The following is a 21,951-nucleotide window of genomic DNA, read 5'->3' on the forward strand; positions in this document are numbered from 1 at the left end:
GTTGTCTGTGCTCAAAGAAGCTCTTTAACCACTTCCCTTCTGGTACAGGGTTTGATCACCCCACCACAACAGGACTGCAGGAAAGCCAATGGGCAAAGTGGACATCACAAGATTCCACTGGAACCAGAGCACTTGAGGTTTGAATGAGACCAGCAGAGATAATGGAACCATTCCTCAAAATCAGGACAATCCTGGTACAGTCTGACAGCTGCTGTCTCTCTAAGCAGAAATAAGGATGGGCTGATACAGAGCGAGTCCTTTTTTAAAACATGTACAGGTAAATGTAAGACGGGGGGGGGGGAAGCAAATGATTAAGTCCAACAGGTTTGAAAGTTTCCTCCTGCATGAAAGTTGCTCTTTAATATGAAATGCTCCTAAATAAGGTGCACTGCTAGAGGGAAGGGATAACTAAACAGAGGAGAGAAATGCTTTGGCTGACAATGACAGAGAGAGGGAGAATAGAAAGGTAACATGCAATCCATCAACAGAGCAAGTTTCATTATTCACTGCTCCATCATTTTGCTCTGAAGTTTAAATGTCGTGCCGGATGCCATTTGGGATTTATCATTTTAAAAAAGTTTTTTCGTTATTGAGAAAGGGAGCAAAATATTTTCACTATTACTCAGTAACAAAGCAGGCCTCTCAGCAGCTAGAACATCCAATCTTATCATGAAGAAAGCTGGGACCCAGCTCTCCAGTTTAGATGATCGAATATGTGACTTATGTTCGTTTTTCATAACGGCTGTTCAGTGGCATTGGTGGCTGGTCCTTGAAACTTACTATATATGTATCTCAATCATCCGCTCATCCCTTTAAAAAAAATTCATGGTGACTTAAATCAGGTCCAAGCAAAGAAGCAAAATGTTTCATTTGCTGCAACACCTGTGCTTCATACCTCTTCCTCCCAGGGCTGCCTAATACCATCTCTCTTCAGCAACCTGTCAAAGTGGGAGCACACACACATACTCTGCCGGATACCCACATATATAATATTTAATGCCCCAGACTTTCAAATGGACGAAGGAATGCCCAGTTCCTTTAGGCAGCCGCGTTGGGGCATACAACTCCTGTACCAGATGGGAAGGGGTTCAGGAGCTGCAATGGGCTTGAGTAGCCCTGCCCCACCACACCTACAAGACATGTCAGGACTGGAGAAAAAGTTCAAAAGAGGGAAGCCCAGGAGGAGGCAGCTCTGGGAGGAGGGCAGATGTCTAGGCCCCTCAGGTCTCGGGGAGTGGCCTGATGGAGGGCAGAGCCTGCTCCCATGCCTACAGACTATCAAAGCACCCTCAGAGAAAGTTGGGCTTTTTATTATTATAACCACTTACCAAGACACTTTCAGGCAGCTGACCAGAGGATGTTGAGCTGGATGGAGGCATACCCTAGGTCTCTTGAAGGAAGAAAGGCTGATGGCTTATTTGGGACTGGCTTTTTGTTCCTGTCTTATTTTATGTATTTTTTCTTTCTTTTTTGTGTTTCCTCTGTACCCTGGGAGGGGTAAACTCCAAAGTCGTGATGTTCAGTGAACCCTTAGAAGTCAGAGTCTGTGAGAAGACACAGGACTCTTTCTTCCCACTACAAACACTCAAATCAGTCTGAGTGAGCACAGGCTTCTGGAAATTTCTGTGTCTCCTGGATGTGCTCAGAAGCTTAGCACAGAGACATTAGTTTATATTCATAACAGAGATGATCATGCTATTTGCATAGTTACTCTTTTACTTGGTGTGGTATCTATATTTAAACCACACCCATGTGATGGTACTATGTGGTGATTTTCATTTATCAAGCTTTACACTCCTTCACCTGCACTCTGTCCATTAATCCATCTCTGCTGGATCAGCTTCTGATGGCAACTAATGTTTCTGACCTCTGTGCCATTTCAAACAGGCATTAACAAAATAAAAACCTTCAGAATCTGATAGCTTTAACCAAGGTTAGTGATGGAAGAACTTCAACAAATTGAGCTCCAGTTTGGGTTGAATCACATCTCAATTTTGGATGCTTATCCCAATAGTTTAGACTGGCTCTCTTGTAAGATGTTGTGAGCCTCCCATCTGTTATCAGCCGGAAGCAGGAATAGCACAGATGATCCAAAATGAAAACAACAATGAATAGATTTAACCAGATTTCGCTTTTATTGAACCGCCCCTGGTTTGAGTAAAGAACCCCAGTGATTCTTATTCCATCTAGCCTGGATCACCCATCTCTACTGCAAATATGACAGGCCTGAGCCAAAGCCCAGGGCAATGGAAATGGAAAGACTCTGCTAGACTTGAACTGGCTTTGGATCAGTTCTCCAATAAATAGCCTTTGTTGGGGTTCTCCTGCTACCGCTAGCCAAAGGTAGAAAACCGATAGACACTTAAAACCAAACAAACCACTTCCTTTTCTGAACATCAAAGCTCTTCTGAATGTGGGAGTTTCACTTTGAGTATCAGTTTGGGTGAAAGTCTGGAATGCTTCCTATTTTATTGGAACCAGTTCAGAATGATAAAATTATAGTGACTCCAGGTAAGACTAATGTTTAGCACTGTACAAATATTACCTTCCCAAATGGGAGATTGGTATTAAATATTATGCCCATTTTCCAGAGGGGGATGCTGAAACAGAGAGATGAAGTGACCTACTCAAGACCAGAGTGGGAATCACTATTTGGAATTCAGGGCTTCCAAGCCACCTCTTCCTTGAGACCACACTGCTTCTCTGCTACTTCAAGCAATGTGCTAGTGACTTGCTCCAGATGGGGCCAGGCTGGTGTCACATTGTGCAATCCACAACAGGGAGGGCTGTGTGTCACCACCGGCCCTGTAACCCTAGGTGCCTTCAGTGCTCTGCTACTGTGGCTCACACCCTGGAGCTAGCAGACAAGGATGCATGCAGTATCTATGTGCTAAGCAGCTCTGGCTCAGCACTCTGATTCCAGCAGCCAGCTTGTTACAACCCAACTACACTCTGGTATTCACCAGCCTTGGTTACTACTGGCCAAGTGACCCCAACACACTCCCGGTCCCAAATTGCCCCAAAATCAAGATTTCTGCAATGTCCAGCCCTTTCCTGGGTCATTCAGAGGAATAATAAGATTCGTTTGCTCCTTTAAAAAGTCAGCACCCAGCAGCTTGCCACGTAAACTGGCGTTAACAATCACTTTGATTCATACAGCACTGAGCTGGTTTAGATTAAAATAAAACAAGTTTATTAACACAGAAACTAGGCTAAGTGATGCCAAGTAAAAGAAACAAAGATAGAGATGTCTGCAAGCAAATAAAAGTGAAGAACACATAAAAAAATGTATCTTGTTGAAGATGGTTTCTCTCACCAATTGCTCTTTGCCTGGCCTGGTTGACTCTCTCTCTGTCTCAGGATCTTCTGCAGAAGTACAAAATGCTGGTTCCCCTTGTCTTCCTAGGTGAAAGATAACGTGGAGTTCTTTACCCCTCTCTTCTATAGTCCAGTGGACTTTTGAAATGGATTCTTCTGAAGTTCATTCAAGTTGTGAGGAAGAAGACATGGAGTGGGGTGGACAAAGGAGTCTATTTCAGAAGGTGTTTAGCCAGAGCTTTTAAAAACCCTAAGAAGCTATGAAGAAAATGTTAAATATCCATACTAGAAGGACTTAGTTACCTTCTTTAAGTTGAACCCATCTCAGAGACTATTATTATTGTGCTTAGATACCCCAAATGAGATCAAGGTCCCATTGTCCTTTATGCTGTACATACATTGCACAGTCTTTGCCCTAAAAAGTTACAGTATAAACAAAGGGTGGGCACCATATATAATATTTAATGCACCATTATCTCCATTTTACAGATGAGGCTGTGAGGTGCTGTGATGGGATGGAGTCAAGGGAGGGGAAGGGGCTAAGGAGCTGCTTGGGCCCAGGCAGCTTTGCCTTGCCATACCTGCGAGGTGCATGCAGGCTGGAGGAGAAGCTGAAAAGGGGAGCAGAGCAGCTCACTTGCAGACCACCAGTGGAGGCTTGTGGGAAGCCCAGCTACCAGGGCCCCTGACTGTTCATGGTCTACTCAACATACCTCAGAATGTTGAGAAAAGGACTCAAGACTTTTGCAAGGTCTGAGACAGTTTATTTAATTTACATGCCTTTGCTTCTCCCTCTTGTGGGGGGAGGCTGGTAGGCCGTGATCCAGGGAGGCAGTTGCATTGCACTCTAGGGTGCAAGGCTCAGCCACCTATGGTCTGGGCTCTGGTTTGGAACCCAGTGTAGACAGGGGCCCAAGTTCCCCTACCTGCCCTTCATGGGGCTGCAGGCAAAGAGTCTATCCCTGATACTAGAGACTCAGGAATAGAAAGGTGCTGTATCTCAGAGACGAGTGACTTTGGCTGGGTAAAGCCTGAAGCCCCTTGCTGGGCAGCAGAACTAGCCTTTGTTGGACTCTTGACCTACCCCCGAAGGAATGCACACAACTTGTGGCCCAGCTGGAGTGCCGAATCACAGAAGGGAGGGATTACTGCAGGGCTGGGGAGGCAATCAACAGGGCCTGCCAAGACAGAAGAGTGCCTGTCATGCCTTCGCCTATTCACAATGTGGCACTTCTGGGGAGCAGACCCCTTCACAGGCACACAAAGATTAAGTGACCCGCCGAAGGCCACATGGAAAGCCTGTGGCAGAGCTGGGATGTGACCTTTGATCTCAAGTCCCAGCCCAATGTTTTACCCATAAGACTATCCCTGTGCTTGCTAGTTTAATGTATGGGTGTTTAATATAAATGTTTTGCTATTGCAGAGTGTTGGTGATTTAGTAAGCTATGCAAACAAATGATCAATGTGCTGTTACTTTATCCACTTTAATACCAAGTCCTGTACTCTATAGCGCTGGAGCGGTGGATATATGCAGCACTGCTGAAGCCAATTAATCAGTAGCAATACTAAGGAATGAGGGAAGAAATTAAAACTGGACACATTGCTGGATTGATTCCCTTATGTGCTAAACTTGAACAAATATGTTCCAGTCAGTAGAAACCAGGGAAGCCAGTACTCAACCGTACAAGACCGACTGCTCTAAGGCAGATAAAAAGAAAAATAGCAAAATGCCAGACACAGGCTACAGTGGCTAGAGATCATCTGTGGAGGATGGAAATATTCTTTAAATGATGAAGGAGACAATAACTCACAAGAGGCAGCTTCTCCAGTGAATCATTGGATGTTGCCTCCAATAAGTCAGCAGAAATATGGTTCTGGAATTTAAAGGCACTCATCCATCAGTGATTCTGTTTATACAGATTTATGGATATATCTGTATTTTTTCTACTGTTTTTATATATGTTTATAGGTCTGGTGTTTTAGCTTACCTGTGGATGGCACTCTAATTTTAGAAGGAGTGGTGATTATGAAACAGAGTAATTAAGGCTGTGACACCAGGACTTTTTTCCCTCCTGGCATGTATCCTAGGGTCAGAAAACATTAAACTTTTTCAAGCTTGAGAGCCACTGGAGCTGCTAAAAACATAAGATGTGTGAAATCAGAGGACTCTGAGTGAGTTTGTTTTAAAAGTGATGTGTTTTGGGAGATTTAAGTTGGAGCTCTAAAAGAACCCTCTGGGGCCATGTCCAAATTACAGCTTTTAATACCAGAGAGATGAGGTGGTTGAGGTAATAGCTTTTATTGGACCAACTTCTGTTCGTGAGAGAGACAAAGCTGTTACCTCACCCACCTCATCTCTCTCTAATATTCTGGGACCAACACAGCAACAAAAACACTGTATGCAACTTCAAATACTGTCAAGGGAAATTGTTGCATAGGCCCCAATACAGCCAGGTACTTAAAACATGCATTTAACTTTAAGCATTTGTGCAGTGTCATGAATTCCAGTGGGGCTACTTGGGCTTAAAGTTACAATGATTTCCTAGAATATATTTGTGACTGGGGTCCCAGTGGGGGCCAGCTGAGGTCACTCAGTTAAGGTGAACTGCAAAGAATGGGGCAGACAATCTCCAAAGCTGGTGGATATTTTCAATACTTAGATTTACTAAGCCAGTATAAAACAGCTTCTTTATTACCTCACTGGTTGCCCAGAGGCCAACAACACAGTTCCCTTAAAGTACTCAGCCTCAGGCCTCCATCCAGGTACCCAAGTCAAATATGATGAAGATTTCTGAAAATCTTATTTCATCAGATAAAAGAAAAGAGTCTACCAATCCCAAAGGATCAGACACATTACCTCCCAGGTAATTGAATATTCCAAATCTTACCCAAATACACACATACTGCCAATTCTTGTTAAAATTTATTAAAAAACAAACGAGAGAGAGTATGGTTAAAAGATCAATCTATATATACAGACATGAGTTCAATTCTTGAGGTTCAGATTCATAGCAGAGATGCTGAGCTTTGTAGTTGCAAAGAGTTCTTTTAGAATTTAGTCCATAGGTTATAGTCCAATGTCACATTCAGGGAGTACCAGCATAACTGGGATCTCAATCTGGCAACTCAAACTTCCCCTGATGAAGCTTAAGCAAATCTGAGATAAGAAGGATCGTGACCCAAACATCTTTTATACAATTCAGGCCTTCTTTGACAAGTTGGGGTCCCTTGGGGAACAAGAGGCCCTCATTTCTTAAGCATCATTGTTAATTATTTACACAGATTAACATAAGGCAATTTATCCATATCACCGGTATTTAGCTACATGAATTAACATAAGGCAACTGCCTGTTTTTCCACCATTCACAGATGATTTGCTATAAATTTCAAAGAGAGATGAATACAGCGATATCCCAAGTTTACAATTCATTTAAATGCTAGGATGTTCTTTTGATATCTGAATTATCAGAATACAGCGTAGACAGGGACTGTTGATTACATTGTTGACCACTATCCATATATATGTAAATACACAAAACCACAAACATTATCTCTCCACATGTCTTTAAGGGTTGAATTTGAGTCATTTATTTTGCAGAATGTTTAACCCTTTCTGGCCATGCATCACAATATTATGAACCAAACTTAGCATGTACAGGTTTCTACAGGTGATGGGTGACCTTCACCAGCACTGGAAGTTTGCCTGGGTTTAGATAAGTCCTAAACTGCTATGAGCATCCTATTATTTTTGTTAACTGTCTCCCCCTGACTCATTTGCTCATCTCATCTACTTGTTATATCTTAACTCAAGGAATATGAACATCGTTTTCTAAGTGTTTGAACAGGAGCTAGTATAATGGGACCCTGGCCTGGTTGTTTTTTGGGTACTACAACATTCCAAGTGTTAAATAATTGCATATTTTTTTGTTTAAAGAATATTAAGGTTGCAAGTCAAGAACTCAAAGGTTAGGAAATGCCAGAATTAAGGTCACCTGCATGTGATGGGGCTTGAGCCCATCACCTGCAAGGCAATGGAAAAGACCCAGTGAATCATGGTCTGCACCTGTCGGGAGTAACTAATTGGCTTCTGGATAGAGGAGGTCAAGCTAAGCCCTATAATCAGACTAAAGGAGCTCACTGGGGAAAGGCTGCAAAGAAGACTGGTTCCTCTGATGGAGAGAAGCCCTGGGCTTGGGCTTAACAGGTAGGGAACTAGAGTGAAGCCTGAGAGGGGTGGAAGGGCTGTTATTTTGAAGACTTGTATCTTTATTTGAATTTGTTTGTCCTACCCTGGAAAGGGCTTATACTTTTATATATGTTGACTGAGAATGGCCTAAGAACTAGACAGTATTAGGGGTGCAAAGGTTAAGTCCCATGCAGTGCCGCAGCCCTAGAAGTGATGATGCACACTGACACATGGTACCCAAAGTGGGGTTTGGAGACTCCCCTCTGAGGAAGGTGAGAGATACCAACTGCCTTAAAGGTGAGGGGCAGACTGATTCTCTTTTGGGGAGGGGGAAGATGGATGATGATGTATTCCTCATGCTGTGGCAGCCCAACAGGAACAGACACATGCTCTTTTGTTTCACCTACTACGGAGGGAGCAGTAACAAGCTCAGCCAAGAATGCCTCCTGCAACACCTAGAAAAGGGACCCGGGCAGTCTGTCTAATGGAGAGAAGGCCTGGGCTAGGGCTTAACAAACAGGATACAACAGAGGAACTAAGGTGAAGCCTGAGCGGGATGGAAGGGCTGTTAATTTGGACTTGTTCATAAGAATATAAGAACATAAGAATGGCCCTATTGGGTCAGACCAAAGGTCCATCTAGCCCAGTATCCTGTCTTCCGACAGTGGCCAGTGCCAGATGCCTGAGCGGGAATGAACAGAACAGGTAATCATCAAGTGATCCATCCCCTGTTGCTCATTCCCAGCTTCTGGCAAACAGAGGCTAGGGACACCATCCCTGCCCATCCTGGCTAGTAGCCATTGATTGATCTATCCTCCATGAATTTATCTAGTTCTTTTTTGAACCCTGTTATAGTCTTGGCCTTCACAACATCCTCTAGCAAGGAGTTCCACAGGTTGACTGTGCATTGTGTGAAGAAATACTTCTTTTTGTTTGTTTTAAATGCTACCCTGGAAGGGATTTAGAATTTTATAGACAGACTGAGAAAGGCCATTGCAGGCCAAGGAACTGGCTGCTAGTGGGCGTGCAAAGGTGAAGTCCCCTGCAATGCTACCTGTAGGCACAACGGAGAACTCTAGAGGTGAGGACACATGCTTACATTGCACAACCTTAATATGGCCCCCTTGTGTGTACGTATTATAATAGTCTTTAATCACATGATCACATACTATATTTTCCACTGGCATGTGGCAGAGATCCTGTAGAAAAAATAGTATTTGACTATGTAACTAAAGACTGTTTCATACTGCATATCTGCACGGGGCTGAATTAAAGTGCACAAGCTACCTTAATTCTGGCATTCCCTAACTTTTGAGTGCTTGACATTGCAACCTTAATGTTCTTTTAATGTAGTGAGTTTTTTTAATTTAATATGTAATTTATAAAGTTCTTTGAATGTCCTTTGGGATGAAAGGTGCCCTACAAATTATTAATAGTAGTTTATTGAATATGCATAAGTGTGAGTTCCCTTGTGCAGCATCAATGAGTTGTAGCTAGGGCATGACATCCCATAAAGGCCATCGTAAATAGGAGTTCTTTAGAAACATGTAAATATGTAGATTTTCAAACACAAAAATTTACTGAAAATGAACTAATATAAAATGGTGTTTCAGCAGAGCACAGCTAACACCCTCCGGCCCTTCCCAATTATACATCCCACTCAACCGTAACTTTGCCTGCAAACTATGCAAATATACAGGCAAAGGTCAAATCTGTACAAATAGACTAGTCTGGGAAGTTATATTCTTCACAGGTGTGTTTGTCAGCTTGAATTCAAAGCTCTCATGCTGGTTTGTTGGGGTGTATGTAATGATGTTCATGAGGTAGTATAAAATAGACAGAGGGACTAAATCTATTAAGTGTTTTATTCTGTATTGAATAGTTACTGGTGATGTAAGCTGACAGGTGAATACTCTGCAGAAGAGGGAAAAAAGATTTCTTAATGTTAAATCAATGACTCATTCACTCTTTTCATGATTAATTGCAAAGTATTTGGACCTGTAATGACTCCTGTGGCTGCAACATAGTTTAATCAGAGGGGGGGAAAAATCCAGTCCACAGGGAGATACTGACACTTCTTTCCATGTCTGTAAAACAAGGACCGTTTGGCTTCCCTTGCTTCCAAGTCTTTGGGAAAGCTACCAGAATCACCAGGGAGCACTGGACACTTCAGTACAGAAAAATGGATGCTATTTCTCCTTCAAGAACATGTATGGAGGCAGATAAACCTACACAAGTAACAAATAACGACCACAGCAGACTGGCTCATAGTGATTAACTGGCTGTAAACAGCCCTGAGCCACAGCCCATTGAAGTGGATGAGAATCTTTCCTTTGATTTCCATGCCCTTTGGATCAAGCACTTAATGATTACCTGTAGTTTGATTAGCTGTACCCCAGTGGATACCCCACTAGTCTGCAGTCTCTAACTAAGTTCATGCATCCATCTAGCTAAAATGAGCCACAGCTGCTGGTGTCCCTGGGTGGATTAGAACCTTGACCCTCAAGCCCAAATAAGGGGCAGTACCCCCAGATGTAGTCTAGTCTCTGCTTCGCCCTTGCTTCCTGTGGGAAGCAAACTGTGCCAGCTTTTTCCTTAGCCTGGACTACTTCCTCCTCTGCAGTGACTTGGCTGGGGGGAAGAGTAGCAGCCTACTGGCAACTGATCTCTTCACCACCCTGCAGGATCCATCCATGGGGGTAGCCCATGGAGGTGAGTCTTGCTTCCATGTGTGGGCATTCAGTCAGACTCTAAACAAGCTCCAGGTAGTCTCTTTGGGCAGGGGAGGGGTCTGGATAGGAAAAGATTTATAAAGGGAACGTTATCGATGTAAATGGAGAGGTTATTTTTACAGGTATTGGAGCCCATGGGTCTCCAGGGTAACTTTCTGTACTTACAACAAAGGTTTAAGTTTGTCTTGGTACTTGGGGATGTGTGAACCAAGACTTGAGCATCAGAAAGACCAAGTCTCTGTTCTCCTAGATTCCTGCGGTGGTAGGGAAGTGTAGGAGGGGGAATATTGACTCTATGAATAGGTGGGGATAAGGAAGAAGTATTTGCAGTGCAGCATCCTTTTTCCTGCATGAGGCCACCTGAAATGTACAAGAGTCTGGTTTGTGCTGCTCAGGTCACGAAGCTGTGCAAATCCCATCCTCGAACCCTTGGGTCCCTGGCTGGACCACCACCCACATGCCTCTCTGCGTCCGTCAATGGCAGCATGCCTGGCTCCTGGGCTGGAGCTGCCATTAGCCACACTCTGTGACCCTTCTGATGGGGTAAGAGACTGCAGAGGGACAGCTGAGGCTGTGCCTAGCTGTCATTTCTTTGTGGAGTTCAGCTCATGAAGGAGGGGCGGGTGCTGGCTGCACAACAAGGAAAAGCGAAGAAAGCAGAAAGTATGGCCTGAATCACTAAATGACACCTAAATGTGGCTTAAGATCACCCAATTATTTAAAAGGAAATTCATGAATTTACACTTTACATTTGGGGTTTGATCCCACCCCACTGGTCTATGGGGGATTTTCCATGGATGTCACTGGGAGCAGGAACAGGTCTTGGGAAACAGGATATATACAAAAAATACCCAGGACACCACGTTTTCCTGTCAGTTAAAAATGAGTTTCTCATATGCCAGCTGTTTGGTAGCTTCTCCGAAGTGAGCTGAGGGTCACAGCCCAGTTCCTACAGGATAGGATCTTAGTGGCCATCACAGCTGGGACTAATTGGCTTCCTTGCTGGCAGCCTCGGCTGAGGATTGACTGGTCCATGAATTATTTCCTCAGCCGTAAAGGTGGGAGACATTTCTTCTCATAGAGATGTATTGGCAGAGCAGTGTGGGGCAGCTTGCACTGATGCTGCCAGTGTCTTTCTGAGAGAAAGGGCTTCAGGCTTCTATTCTCTCTTAATGACACCTTACACAAAATATAACTGATTGAAAAACATCAAGGAAATGCTGCTGGTACCTTTAATGCCCAGGGTCAGATTGTGGGTAGCCTGTGTATAGGTGCACAAGGGAGGGGAAGGGGAAGGGGGCTGGGAAGTTATTTATTTGTAAAATTAGAGGAATAATGCAGGACCTGATACAGTCTCTTCTCTCCTGTACTCCTGTCAGTATCTATCATCTTTTTTTCTCCTCCTGGGTTCCTTCCTTCTAAAATTCCCTTAGGAGACTGATAATTAAGGGCTAGGTTGACTGCAGAAGATAAGGTAACAAGTAGGAGAGAGAAAGAGGACTAAGGGCAGTTTATATGTATTGGGTAACATCCCTTTAAATGGTTAGGGACCCCGATAAAATAGTAAACTCCTTTCCTTGCACAACATAGCCAGACCCTGGGTACAAGCCTGGTGCGGCACACAGCCCCTTCTCAGTGGATGCTCCTCTCGTGCACAACTCTCTTACTCACTGCCCAGAGTAGCTGGCCAGCTGTTGGGGGCGGGGGGGGAGGGGTGGAGGGAGTAAACTGAATCCTTTTAAGAGCTGCCGTAACTTACTTCCCTCTGGAGCAAGGGGGAAATGTGAGGCAGAGTCACAGTCCCTTCCTGGAGCAGGGCAATTACATGCCACTCCTTACTCAGGCCTGAAGAGTAGCCAACCCTAAGGGAGGAATGGAGACCAAGTACCGGTGGCAGGGAAGTAGTATCATATTTCCCCATGTATGACAGTTTTAAACTTTCCATGCTGTACATGCCGCGGGCTGAATTCTCCCTTTGCTTCCACTTCCAATGCAGCTTCCTTGCAGTCTCTACTTACCACCCCAGTGCCGCAATTAAACATGTGCTGCCTTCTTACCGTCACACCACAAAGCACGGCTTGTGCAGTGGAATCCACGTTAGCACCAAGGAGGCTAAGAGAGCTTCCAGAAAAGACACAGCCTTCCAAGCCTGCAGGGTGTAGTGAACGCAAGGGGCCACACTTGCAGTCTGCCTTCCAACCCAGGCCTAATGTTCACCCAACGTCATTAGGCTTGCACAGGAGCAGACTTTGGATTTATATATTTCAATAGGCACTCAAGGTCCATCACATGCTCCAGTTCTGTGTGTAGAAGAAAGGCATTACAGATGTTTTTTAAAAATAGGATCATTGCACCTCTGTCCTACAACTGCCCCCTTCCCTCCAGGGTGTGCTGGCAGATGAGAAAAGGTTAGAGTGAATATTTAATCTTATAGCACAGCTCTGAACCCCGGGAGGGAGAGAAATACTAGAGTTCTAGCTTGGTACTACGTAGCGTGGCACTAGGATCCCAGATGCAAAACAAGACCCAGAAGAAAGCCAGACATCTGTGCATATCACTGTGTGAACCCAAAGGGGGAAGACTTGACTATTTGTTTTTACCAGTAAGATTTATTAAAAAGAAAAATCTCAGTGATTTGAACTGACATAAAAAACTGTATCATTGATTTTTTTTAACCTAATTTGGTTGATGCTAATTATTCTGGACCACTGTAATTTGTACACAGAGCTTGGTAGCAGCAGTAGGGTACAATTTGCCTCAACTCTGTTAGGCCAATATGTCAATATCAATTTTGGTCCTCCGTTTCCAACATATTTTAGTGGCATTTTTAAATAAGCCTTACTCTCTTCTGGGAGTCTTGTTTCCTTCCATTTATGCCTACACTATGACTGCACTTTAAAATACACAGAGTCAAAGATACAGATCCCAAAATACAAAGTCATGGCCTTCTGTACCAACTTCCCCTCCCAGCAGCCCTTTGCCAGGTCTCCCTGCATGGCAAGACCCATATCCATTCAGCCATAACCTACCTCAGCATAGCCCTTCCTCAGATGCCTATGAAAATAGATGGGCATTGCATTGTGTCCATAAGGTCAACAAACTTGGCTCTGTGTTGCGATGGAGGAGAGAGCTGAGGACCTCTCATGAAAAACCACCCTGAAGCCATCCTCATCTGTTTTAAATCTGGGGACCGATAGCTCAGATTCCTTTGTTGGCTGCAACTTTGGTGACCTCACAGGGAAAGAGAGGCAGCCATGTCCCAAACCATTCGGGGATGAATCCCTACATTCCACCTAGGTACCAACAGGCAGCAAGTGCAGCCAGGGCAGCACAATACTAAAGCACTATGGAATAAGCGGGCAGCCATGTTATGCATTAACTGAAGTTGGGAGATGGACCCAAGAAATAACCCCTTCTAGGGCCTCACTTGTCCTCTAATGAATCCAAAGGGAGAAGTAACTATAACAGTCTCTGTAAGAAAAGGTTGAATCCCTTTTCACCAAGCATTGGATGAAAAAAACTCTTAGCCACACCTACTAGCTGCTTCCATAAACATCTTAGGGTCTCATATGACTCCAAGTTGTACAGCTGAGTAACAAATGGCACACACACTATGAAGGAGACAGGTAGAAATGCTGCCATGTCTTCCAGGTGTTTTGCCCAGTTTACTAATGTTGTTTCCTCCCTCCTCGCAATGGCTTTTCAAAGGGAATCTTCTGCTTTCTCTCTTAGTGCAGCTGGCTTTTCAATTAAAATTGAGCTCACAAAGTTGAATTGCAAATTAGTTTAAGGATCCGTAGTGTTTGTCTACATGGGGACACTCAGGGAAGTTAAATCAAATTAACTAAATGTTACTTTAAAATGGATTAGTTAAATCAGATCAAACCCCTGTGTGTGAAGACTCTCAGGCCATCTACACTACAAAGATTTGTTGGCATTGCTATGTTGGTTAAGGGTATGAAAAAGCCACCTTCCCCCACCCTCCCAGTTGACATAGCTATGCCATTAAAACCCAGTGTAGACACAGCTATGCTTGGTTCATGGAAAATGGTGCTAATAGACTAGTGGAACTCCTTTTTGTAGGCATATGCTGTTTGTATACTAGAGGGCTGTACCGATATAGCTTTGTGGGCAGAGCATTTATAGTGTGCACAAAGCCTCATTGAGACTTAAAGTAGTCTTAATCTGGTTTATCTATCTCAATTCATTTCCAAAATGGATTAAGCTAATTTGGCATAAGGCACCTTTATTTGTGAAAAAGAGCATTTACACAGTGTACTAATCAGGACTATCTGTTCTTCTTTAAATTCACATCCTGCCTTAATCTGAACTAAATTTCCTGTGTAGACAAGCCCTAATTCAAATTCTTAAACTGCAAAGTTGAGGAGAGGGGAAAATTGTGGCAGATGAAAGAGAAAGAACCCCTTAAATCCCAACTATCCTATCAGCAGCAGCTTTTTCCTGTCGATTTTCAATGTTTTTGCCTACTTGTATATTTTAGGCACATGGAGGAAAAAATTTCAAGTCTTGCACAATAAACCAAAAAGAAATTCTAAACATCGTCTTACTCAGTCATCCAACTAGGACCATCTATAAACAGGATTATCAACAGTCAGTCCCTTAAACCAACATGCCTCCCCTTCCAATCAGCTCTCTACTCAAAACCCTAGGGAAACAAGCCTTGCAGCATGGCCTGAAGCTTGTGACCTAATGACCACTTTTAACTACCTCTGCTGAAGAACTAAATTGGGATCCAAAGGCTCTGATGGTGCAATGAGTAAAACTGGACAAATAATGGATTTTTCAATTCAGTGGCAATTCCAAAAAAAGTGTGTGTGGAGGGGAAATCCAGGTTGAACTGAAACTGGAACTTTTTGAAAAAAATTTGGCAAATCCTATAGGTCAAAAAAACAGAACTGTATTTTTCAGTGAATAAACTATTTTCCAAAATTTCCCCCAGCTTTCTTAATGAGCTCTGTGCATGTAAACACCCTTGCTCACATTTCATTGAAGGGCTTGGGCCTTTAGTACTTTCAACAGGTAATCAGAGTAGATGTGGTCTTTGGGCCACAGACTGGTGCTCAAAGGACAGCCAGGAGATAGATAGATACAGATAATATATAACAAAGTAAAGCCAACATCAAAACATTTAAATTGATGTGAAACAATTTAGGAAAAATATTTTGTATGGAGAATTTAAAAACATTCAAGTTTCATTTTGAATCAGAAGGAAAACAAATTTTGAAGTCTCAAAATCCTTCACAAAATGGAATTTCCATCTTCCACATAGCTCTAACAACCCTCTGACTGGGATACGGTAACCAGATTTATGTTTACTGAAGGTATTTAAAATGAAAACACTATGAATGTCTTCATTGTATAGACAATCCGGCAATGATACTCCTGTGTTTTTAGTTGGCAGGAAATATACTTGCATTTGACTACACGAGTGATATAAAGGAATGTTAGTGAGAACAAATAAATTAAATGATGTTTATGTTAGTATTCAATGACGTCCTGAGGATGACTTACTTTGAAAGTATTCCCATTAATTTTGGAGATGGTCTAGCAAAGATTAATTGAAATACTAAATCAGTGTTATGGATGTAGAGGAGAATGCAGTCATTCTCTTGTCACTGTATTCACTAAAGCACTGCAGTTTAAGCCCTTGATTTACAAATAGTAGGAGAAATGAGTTGAAAGGCAGAATATAGTAGTGTGTCACAAAATTAAAAGATGTGTAGAAAGAAGCATTTCTTATCTATTGCAGGATTTATGTTAAATAATAATAATAAAAAGAGAGAGGGATTTTCAAGAGCACTCGGGATTGGCTTGACTCCGTTTTCACTACAGCCTGTGGTAAACTTCCAGTGACTTCAATGAGAGCGGAGTTAAGTCATGCTCAGTCAGCACTTCTGAAAAGTCCATCCTTTATTACTGTGTTTCCCTTCCCTTTTCATCCATTGCCTTGTGAAATGTCCTACAAAAGCCACATTAAACAATGCTTCACCTTGATGAGGTGAAGAATCACTTCCTCATTCCGGACATGAAGAAAAGACTCAACTTCATTGGATCACCAACTGCAGTACAAAAACTGCAAAACAATGGCTGCACTGCGGAGCTTTGGGCCATCATGATGATGTGTCATCTTGGCTCATCAACATGTACTGATGCAACATTACAATGAAAACTCTGTAAACCAAAGATCTGGGATGACATGAGATGAGTCTTTTTGTCGTTTTCCATGAGCCTGATCCAAATCTCTTTGAAGACCACTGAAAGATTCCCACTGACTTCAAAAGGCTTTGGAGCAAGCTGAATAGCTTTAATTTCATATTCCCCCGTCCCCTTTCACTTTTCTTGGATGTTGAGAGGACTTCCCCCCATGTTTCTCCTTTTCATTTGAAAAACAATAAAAAGTTGCACACTCAGTAGCTATGAGTTAGTCATATTTCAGTCTAGTCCTGGTGGTTATGAATGCTACTGACAGATAACGCTGATGTGGCTGTCAAAATCCCATGATGGAAATCATGGATTCAGTACCAAAGTCAAGAGCACGTAAATCAAGGTCAATGATGCTCGTGCTTTTACACCAGTTTCAATATGTTAAACTCGTCATTCTTAACAATATGCAAAAAGGAAACAGTTTCCTGTGTTGTCACTGACTACCCTATTTATTAATAACTCTTTTAATGTTTATAATGTTTCATTAGAAATATTCCTGGAGATAGTGACCTTTTTCACTCGCTTCCTGGAGTGAAGTTCATGGTGCAACAACAAATGGCCCGAGTCAAGCTCTGGGAAGAACTCAGAGCAGAAGAGCTCCGTGGAACTCAAAGCTTGTCTCCTTCACCAATAACAGATATCACCTCATCCACCTTCTCTCTATAATATCCTAGGACCAACACGGCTACAACAACACTGCAAACATACAATTATGCACATGTGAAAGTGTATTACTAAGGCTATGAGTCTGTCATGGAGGTTACAGAAGTCACAGACTTTCCGGGACCTCTGTGACTTCTGTGGTGGCTGGCTGGTGTGGCTGACCCCAGGGCTGCCTGAGCAGCTAGCCTGGGGCCAGCTGCTCCGGCGGCTCCTGGAGCAGCCCCGGGGCCAGCTGCGTGGGCGGCCCAGGGTAGATGGCCCAGCTTCATCCCAGCAGCTGACCCAAGGGCTGCTCCAGCAGCCGCCGGTATGGCTGGCCCCAGGGGCCACCAGAGAAGCAGCAGTTACGGGGGCAGCCCTGGAGCAGCAGCAGTTCTGGAGGTGGCCCTGAAGCAATGGTCTCGGAGCAGCAGCAGTCCTTGGGGCCACCCTGGAGGCCATTGGAGCAGCAGTTCTCAGGGACCTCAGAGCGGTGGGTGGCTGGGAGCAGTCAGCCCCTGCAGCTGAAGCAGGGGCCAGCCATTGGCCCCCAGGTCCTCTCATAGCAGTGGCACCCTGGGTCCCCCCCCACAGCAGCAGTACGCTGGGGCTGCCGCAGAGCACCTAAGATTTAGTCAGGGGTATTTATAGTAATAGTCATGGACAGGTCACAGGCCGTGAATTTTTGTTTGTTGCCTGTGACCTGTCCATGACTTTTACTAAAAATATTCGTGACTGAATCTTAGCCTTACATATTACATCTGGTATAAGTACCGACAAGTTGTCTGCTTGCCATATGCCAGTGCTAATGTGGTGGTGTGTTCACCTCTAGAGTGTGTCATTTTTGCTCTGTACAACTGTGGATTCTGCAAGTCTCAGACACTGTAAAGCAAATGACATGTATAACAGTTTGTTCTTCTGAAAATCATCTCCATTTGTATGCCAAAAGGTAACACTCAGATCTGTGCTTTCTTTGTAAATCAGAATTAAAAACTTTGGAGTAATGCTGATGACCAATTTAATCTGCGAGTTGTTCTTGAAGAGAGCATGCTTCCAAGTTTCTTAATTGCTGATTGCAATAAATGACTACTTGAAAAGCAAGTGTTCCAACACCTGGTGATGTTTCTAAATACAGCAATTTTGGAGGAATATTTGTAAATTTAATCTTTGGTTATGTGACTTGTAACAGCCATTTCCATTCCTAACTCTGGTGTATTTTATCCAGCATCAATTTTAAATTAGGAGATGATGCAAACTGTTGGATGACAATTCATGCAATTCTTGGTAAAAATTCTATTTGATGAATTTCACCTATTTTTCTTTGAATTGCCCACCAACAAATTATGATTTTCTTTAATTTATTATTTCAAGTTATTCACTGAATACCTGTTGGTTTGTTGCTTGTTCATATTAAAAATTTGATCTGTGTTGATTGGATACAGAGGTCCTGAGATATATTTGTTTCCTGATAGGATAAGCATGACTTTTGGAATCAGGTTCCTGGTGTGACAATGTGCAATTACAAACTAGAAATTTGTTTTCAGTTAATGCTCTCCAATATTCACTAATAATGTATTGCATTGTGGCATAGTCCAGTAAATGCATTCACAAGGCTATTTCTAGAAAGTCAACACAGTAGTGATGCAAAATTAATTTAACCCAATTTGTTTTCAAACTTTCTAAAACAAGAATTCTCCCTCTGTACATGCTGCTGTTTAAAATTCTAAAAGCCATGGTATATATACTCCCTCTCCCCCTCCCCCCTGCAAAAAGACATACATAGCTCTAGCATGAATTGCTGATTATATAGTAATAGACTTTTACTTTTAATGGCTGTTGGGTTTACCTTGAAGATCTTAGTAAATGTGGCAGCAGCAGTTTTACAGGAGATTTCTTAAAATGTATTTCAACAGATAAGAGTTTCATTAGCTACAGTCATGAAACTCCTTTATTTAAACACCAAACACAACCCCCCCCCCTCTTAACTTTCCCAGATATCCCTATGTAGATAAACCCTTCAACAATGCCTAGCCTGAGAGGGTCCTAGCAGAAGGCTTTGGGGAGGAGCTATATAGACCTTAGGCTCCACCCCCTTATTGGTTTTAGCCAATCAGCCATCTCCATCTCTCCAGGAAGTTTAGTGGGAAGCTGCAGTACTGCCTTTTTTGTAATGCTTCCTTCCTATGGGCAGAGGGTGCTGTGTAAAGTTATAAAGAGCATGTACTGCAGACTCCAGGAGCTAATATGAAGTCCCACAGTCTGCAGTACATACTGTGTCTTTCTCTGGTTCTAGAGAGAACACTGTCCTAAGGTAGGAATAGCTAAGTCCTTCTTCTAATCTTCCTTACCTTGCAAAAGTGAGAAAGGAGAAGCCAGCCCTGCAGTATGTTCCTTGCACTTGGATCCTCCTCCCTAGTCTTGTCTAATAGCTCAATAAGGGGGTCCAATGCAAACAGCAGCCACCATTAACTCGCCCCTGGGGGTACTCTATTCCAGTGGTTTTCAAACTTTTTTTGTGTGACCCAGTTGAAGAAAATTGTTGATGCCTGTGACCCAGGGCTGGGGCAGAGCCTTCAGGTATGAGGGTGAGGGCTGCAGGGTGGGACCGGGAATATGGGGTTCAGAGTGTGGGAGGAGGCTCTGGGCTGGGGGAGGGGGTTGGGATACAGGAGGGGGTCAGGGCTCAGGAGTGGGGGGTGTAGGCTCTGGGATGGGGCTGGGGATGAGAGGTTTGGGGTGTAGGAAGCGGCTCCAGGTTTGGGGGGGGGGCTCAGGGGATTGGGGCACAGGGTTGGGGCATGGGCTTACTTTGGGCGGCTTCTAGTCAGTGGCATAGCAGGGATGCTAAGGCAGGCTTCCTGCCTGTTCTGGTACCGTGGACCACGCTGCGCCCCGGAAGCAGCCAGCAGCAGGTCCGGCTCCTAGGTGGAGGCATGCAAGCGGCTCCATGTGGCTCTCACCTGCAGGCACCGTCCCCCTCCCCCCCAGCTCCCATTGGCCAGGAGGTGAAGCCAGTGCTGAGGTTGGGAGCAGCGCATGAAGCCCCATAGCCCCCCCGTCTAGGAGCCAGACCTGCTGGCTGCTTACGGGGCACAGCACGGTGTCAGAACAGGTAGGGACTAGCCTGCCTTTGCCGGGCAGCACTGCCGATGGGACTTTTAACGGCCCGGTTGGCAGTGCTGACCAAAGCTGCTGCAACCCAGTGCCTTACATTCCACAACCCACATGCACTTTCAAAACCACTGCTCTGTTCTCTGGGGTGCTTGGCTCCAGTGCACAGCACTTTCCTGTGAGGGGAGTGCTAGCTCAGTGGTTTGAGCATTAGCCTGCTAAACCCAGGGTTATGAGTTCAATCCTTGAGGGAGCTATTTAGGGAGCTGAGACAAAAATATGTGCTTGGTCCTGTTAGTGAAAGTAGGGGGCTAGACTCAATGACTTTTCAAGATCCCTTCCAGTTCTAGGAGATAGATATATCTCCAATTATTTACTTTATTTTTATTTTTTCCTTTCTCTTCAGAGCAGTATCCACAATCCACTGCTCCCCCTTTTTGTCTGGTAGCCAATGGTCTATTTAGTGGAAACAGTTTCAAAAATATCCGGGTTTGGTAAATACATTTTAATGTCATGGAATTGTCTGAGGGTTAGAAATGGAGATGACCAATGAGGTAATTTAGTCCATCCCCTGGATCATAGGGATTTTGTATTTTATTGTCTGTACTGTGGCCCACTCCTGCAAACTTATGCACTTTGTGCACTGAATAATTTCATTGACTTCCAGAGGAATCCTGACAGTGCATACAATTAAAGCTTTTCCCTTTTGAGTGCTGGAGCCCGGGGCGGCTCCAGGCCCCAGCACGCCAAGCGTGTGCTTGGGGCGGCATGCCGCGGGGGGCACTCTGCCGGTCACCGGGAGGGCGGCAGGGGGCTCCGGTGGACCTCCTGCAGGCGTGCCTGCGGAAGGTCCGCTGGTCCTGCGGCTTTGGTGGAGCATCTGCAGGCACACCTGCGGGAGGTCCACCGGAGCCGCGGGACCGACGACCGGGAGAGCGCCCCCCCGCGGCGTGCCACCGTGCTTGGGGCGGCGAAATGGCCAGAGCTGCCCCTGGCTGGAGCATGCAGCCTTACAGTGTTCTCATCATAAGAACAGTTCTTCAGTTTGTATAAATCAGTATATCTCCACTGAAGTCAGTGGAGCTGTGTCTATTTACACCAGCTAAGGATTTGGCCCATAGTGTTCAGGATGGAGTAAGTGACTGTAACAAGAGCAGACCACTGTTTTCTTGTAAGCACGGTAATGCTGGGGGCGTGCACTGATATTTACATCAGTGAAATCACCTCAAAAAGCTGTGAATATTTAGCTTACCAATGGGTTTGACTCCTCAGTGAAAGTATACCCATGATCCTTCAGTATAGGAAGCAAAGAAAAATGAAGAGCTTTGCACATCGTTTATGTTTTAATAGTTCCAACTACATTTTGAAATAAGCTGAGAGACACTGCCTGTAGTACATGATAAATGTACCTGCATGGTATGATCTATCAAAAAAGAAGAAAAACAATAAATCCAAGGAATAAATATTGAAAGAGGAGAAAGGAGAGAAGTTTCATTTATATTTCATCATCTGATGTCATGGACACACAGACAGAGGAAGATTTCTTTATTTATGTTTCCCGCTGGGGATGATGCTGTAAAGAGCTGGAACAGGGGTTGTCCAATCCCAACACTGAATAGAAACGATCAAGGCATAACAGGCTTATATTTTTAAAGCAACACCATAGCTGAAGTTGGATTTGATTCCTCATTAGATGTTTTTATTCACAGATTTATAGGTAAGCGGTACAAATTCCCT

This window comes from Mauremys reevesii, linkage group 9 (genome assembly GCF_016161935.1).
Source record: "Mauremys reevesii isolate NIE-2019 linkage group 9, ASM1616193v1, whole genome shotgun sequence".
Taxonomy (NCBI): Eukaryota; Metazoa; Chordata; order Testudines; family Geoemydidae; genus Mauremys; species Mauremys reevesii.